Raw genomic sequence first — 4,798 nt, 5'->3', positions numbered from 1 at the left:
AGTGACAGCTGTCAAAAGCAGGTGGTGGTGGCTGGGGGGGGGGGGGGGGGGTCACAAACCACATAATCGGTTCCAGTTCTTTTAAAAATTATTCATGGGATGTGGGCATCACTTTCAAGGCCAGCATTTATTGCACAATCCTAATTGCCCTTCTGAATCACTGCAAGCTTTGTATGCAGTACACCCACAATGCTGTTTGGGAGAGAGCTCCAGGATTTTGACTCAGCAATATAGAGGAATTGCGATGCATTTCAGCGGTGTTAACGTCCCTGAATGTCAACGGGAACTGATTAGACTCATTCTGGTTGGAGATATCATTGCCTGAAACTTGTATAGCACGATTTTTACTTGCCAGTTATCGGTACAAGCATGAATATTGTCAAAGTCTTTCTGCCCGCAGACACAAATGGCTTAATTATGTGGACGAGTTGTGAATGTTACTGAGCACTGTGCGATCATCAAAAATATTCCCAATTCTGACCTTATAATGAAACAGCTGAAGGTGGTTGATATTAGATCACTACCCTAACAAATTCCTTCTACAATATCCTGGGACTGAGATGATTAGCCTCAATCACAAATGTTTCATTTTGTTCTTAATTTGACTCCAGTCACTGGAAAGGTTTCCCTTGGCTTTCGGTTGACTTCAATTTTATTGGGTGGAATTTTACGACCTCAACGTGCCCATTTTGCAGCATAAAATTGAGCATGCTGCGACCAGCAGAAATGGCACCCATTTTATCAAGAAAAAAGATCGATGTGATTGGGACCTCCCCCAAAATGGGCATAATGATTTGCATTATTTTGTATTCATCACAATGTAATTAGTGAGCTTTATTCCAATTGCCCCAGCTCACCTACTTTAACCACCTCAGTTGTCGCAACTGGAATCAGTCAGGAAAACACCTCATCTATAAAAGTCGTTTTCAGGCGCTGGGGTGGTGGTGGTGCCGCCATGTTGTATTTGCATTTCAAGGGTGGGTCAGGTGCCTGTTGTTCGTGGGCTCTGATTTCAGACTCTCAGCATGGACCCAAGGTCTGAGCACTGACTTTGGGTTTAGTGCTGGCAGCTGCTAGTACTGTTGCTGGTGGGTATGGGCTGGAAATGCACCGAAGGGGCAGCACTGCAGGCTCAGGACTTTTCAAGCAGCACTGTCTGTGCCCACTACTGCATGAGTTCTGGGTGTGTGCTTGAAAATGGGTAGGGGAGCCATGTTGCCATTCTGTGGGGATGATATGGAGAATGTGTGTTGCTGGGCTGGGGATGTGCAGAGTTCTTCAGCCTTTCCCCTTCCCCAACACACCACCGCCCCACTTCAGATTGACAAGTTGGCCTTTGAGGTGCTGGAGCTGAGGAGGAAGAGCAGGAGGATTAATTGACGGCAGAGGAGTCCCAGACCTTACCACTTGCAGGAGCAGAGGGAAACAACTGGCTGAGGCAGTACATGGCATCCATTCACTGTGAGGTGGGGAGGTAGGTGAAGAAGGAAGCAGTGACCCTGGTAGTTCTGCACACAAGTGCCCTTTGAACAATTGTCAGTCATTGTGTGCTGCTGATGGCTCCAGCTCCAAAAGGAGACAGTGCAACACCTGTGCCATTTGTTGTAGGACCTGGCACCTCAGGGAACAGGGGGCACCCACTCCCAGTGACTGTGAAAGTGACAGCTGCCTTAAACTTTTACACCACCTGATCCTTCAAGACCACCAGGGGAGATCTTTGTGGCATTTCCCAATCATCCGTTCACAAGTCTGTGAAGGAGGTCACAGATGCCCTGTATGCCCGGGCTGACCAGCATATTAAATATGACTTGAATCAGGCCCAACAAGGAGTGCCAGCTGCAGAATTTGCAGCCAGTGCAGGGGTGCCAAATGTCCAGGGGGCTATAGACCGCACCCATGTCATCCTCAAGGCCCTGGTAAAGAATCCAGGAATATTCATCAACAGAAAAGGCCTCTATTCAATAAATGTGCAGTTGGTGTGTGACCATCAGCTGAACATTATCATGTCTGTGCCAGTCACCCCAGCAGCTTGCATGACAATTTCATATTGAGGAGTTCTGATGTCCTGGAGGAGCCCAGGATGCAGCGATGGCTCATAAGGTACCTGCTTTGGATTTGACTGTTGACACCTATGCTGAAGCCTGAGATTGAGATGGAGACCTGGTATAATGAGGCCCACTTTGCCACCTGTTTAATAGTGGAAAAGTGCATAGGGCTCCTCAGAATGCGGTTCGGGTACCTGGACTGCTCTAGCAGGGCCCTGATATCATTCCACATTGTGGTGGTGTGCTGTGTCCTACATAACCTAGTACAGCAGTGAGGAGATCATTTGGAGGAGGAGGATGATGTGGAGGTCAACCAACCAGGCATCACTGGGGAGGAGGATGACAAGCAACACCATCCAGCTGCTGGAGGGTTAGTGGCAGCAAGGGTGGCCCTGATCACCACATGCTTTGTAAACTAGGGGCCTGTGTCATTGCACATGGGTTCCAACCCACAACCTGTGCAGTTCGTGCAATCTCCTGGGTCCTGAGGATGCCATGGCAAATGCTGTAAGTCACTGCCACTATATGCCACCCACTGTAGCCAATTAATTATTTGAGCCTTGATTTTCACAGCAGCAGTGCATTGAGAGGCCTCTCTCACTGACATCAATGTGCAGGGTCCCTCTGGCAACTGTCAGGGTAAGTACATTCATGTTAGAGGCTAATCAGAGACAAATTAGCCACAGGTATGAGGTGAAATGATATTTATTGATGCCAATAATGCTTGCAAAATAAGTGATATAAAAACATGTGAACATGACACTTTAACATGCCTAAATATTCTAACTAGTGTTGCCCTTCACCCATCCCATCTTAGTGCCACTACGTCTTAACTTTACATGGCCTACCACTCGATCTTGGTGTTTTCAGAGGTGGAGGTGACCAGCCTACCATGCCCCATGGCCTATGATGCCTTTGGCTATTATCCCCTGGAGGACCTGAGCCTTGAGGCCTTGGCCAGCTTCCAGATGTCAGGGGCATATTCATCATACCCTCTCCACCCCTCAGATTCCCCAGTGTCAGAAAGGGGGAGTCAGAAAGTGTAGCCACAGCCAGTCTCCTGGCTGGAAGACCCTGGCACGGCCTTGAGCCCTTCTTCCTCCCTTGGGATTCCTGTGGGACAGCAGTGCTTCTGTAATATTTCCAGAGGATCTGGTGTCACCTGGCCCTGCCAGTCTTGGAGATCCACCTGTGTTCTTGTCATAGTGACTGAGCCCATTGTGATGGCCCTGAGTCAGGAGCTACCTGTCAATGGCAACAGCAAGTGCCCTCAAATTGGGAAATGCTCTGCAGCATCTCAGCCATGACTGAGTGGGCCACATTCTCAAAGGCTGCAGTCATAGCCTGTTGTGTCTTAGTGTTGTCCCACTGCATGTCCTGCAAGCTCTGCAACCTCTCAGCCATGACCTGTGAACGGGCCATGTTCTCAAGGGCTACAGCCATAGCTGCTGTGTCTCTGCACTGACCCGCTAGGTCTCCTGAGAGCTCTCGAGCCTCTCAGCTGCAGGCCGCAGAATCTCGAAGCTGGTTGAGGCCTTCAGCTGTGCCTTCCTGTGACTTGGCCATCTCTTAGACCCTACCACTCATGGTGAAGATTCCCTGCCTCAGGCTTTCCACTGTGGACACCACCCTTGCGGTGTTGGCCTGGGAATCACACAAGACAGGCAATAGTTGCTCCTGCTGAAAACTTTGGGACTCCTCCCAGCAGCTTCACTGTCAGTCCAGTGTGGCTATCAGCCCCTCCTGCATTTCCTGGCTCTGTTGTTGCATCTCCAGTAGCTGATGAATTAGTGATCACAGAGGCCCAGCATGTCGTCTATGGACATCCAAGTCTTCATCTCTGGCAGGCCCCCACGTGCCAGGGGCCTTAATGTTCCCTCCTCCACCTGACATACACCAGAGAATGACCCAGATGCAAGAATCTCTGGGATGGTAAGTGGTGAGCTAGAAGCTGACAAAACTGGTGCTGGCCTCAGAGGTCCCTTCATCAGCTTCCTCCGAGGAGTCCACGGAGCTCTCAGGGCAGGATGGGTGGAAGCAGCATCGGGGGTTGTGATGCAAAATGACCCAGGCATGTCATGGTCCCTTCCTGCAACACAGGACACAAGGTTAAGTGCAATACAGAGAGAAGAATCTGAGCTGCATGCAACTTACTTGCTATTTCTCCAACAAATGGTGGATTGGCAGGCGCTCGCTTCTATGCTCCAGCCCAACCATGTTGTCATGAATGGTCCACAACCCTTCCTCTCTTCCATGGTCCAGTGCCTGCTCCTCAGAGGAGGAGCACCCAAATCTCTGGCACACCACCCTCTGTCTTCACCCTCCCCTGGCAATTATGGGCATTCTTCTCCAGTCAGGATAGAAGAAGCCATGTAAAAATTAGATGGCATGAGTCCTGGAGGGTATCAGGGGATGGCCCTTAAGAGATCAAGGATTGTGATACTCTTGGGGGAGGGAGGTACTTGGAGATCAGGGGCTGAAAGTGTGTTGGGGGTGGGGGTGGGGGGGGGGAAAAAGAGATCTGGGGTTCATTTAGAGAGGACACTGAATGAGGTTAAAACCTCACCTGTGCTGCCCAGATGAAGCCATTCAGTTTCTTGTAGTGCTGCTTCCCAGTTCTTCTGGCCAGTGCCTTGGCACTAATTCATGCTGCCACTGCCTCCCAGTCTACATTTCCTTCCCTTCTACTGGAACTGTGTCCTGCTGGGTTGGGGGTTGGGGCACCCTGCCTTGTCTCCAGTAACCTAGCCAGA

Source organism: Carcharhinus amblyrhynchos, chromosome 11 (genome assembly GCF_965287045.1).
Source record: "Carcharhinus amblyrhynchos chromosome 11, sCarAmb.v2.hapA, whole genome shotgun sequence".
In the NCBI taxonomy this organism is placed as follows: Eukaryota; Metazoa; Chordata; class Chondrichthyes; order Carcharhiniformes; family Carcharhinidae; genus Carcharhinus; species Carcharhinus amblyrhynchos.
Note: the sequence above shows the minus strand (reverse complement) of the source record.